Below are 538 nucleotides of genomic sequence, written 5' to 3' on the forward strand. Positions count from 1 at the left end.
CCCGTCACTCACACCACTTCTCTATTCATTTTCTTCTTTCTCCCTCCCTTCTCCATCTTTCCCTGTTCTCCGCTTTATCTTATCTTTCCCTGTTCTCCGCTTTCTCTTATCTTATCCCTGTTACTTGTTCTTTTTCTCTTCCTCCCAACGTCACTTCTTTATCCTTTTCTTCCATTTTCCTCCCTTCTCCATCTTTTCCTGTTATTCGCTTTCTCCATCTTCCTCTTCTTCTCTCTCTTCCCCCCTCCTTCCCTCCTTCCTTTCTTCCATGATTCTTAATGACGAAAGACCCCGGTGAGCGTCCATGCCCGTCAGCTGATCCATCGTGAATAACAAACGTTCCCGCAGTCAAACGTTTCCTGCACGCATGGCTGACCCGCGGCCATACTCGCGGTAAACGGGGGGAAGGGGGGGGGATCTTAGGTCATTGCGGTCACGGCCTTTCTGGTGGGTGACCTTTCTCAGAGGGGAAGTTAGGTGGATGGGGAGTGTGGGTTTGTGGGAGATAGCGACAAGTTGAAAAAAAAAACTATGAGGG

Source organism: Penaeus monodon, chromosome 21, assembly GCF_015228065.2.
Source record: "Penaeus monodon isolate SGIC_2016 chromosome 21, NSTDA_Pmon_1, whole genome shotgun sequence".
Lineage (NCBI taxonomy): Eukaryota > Metazoa > Arthropoda > Malacostraca > Decapoda > Penaeidae > Penaeus > Penaeus monodon.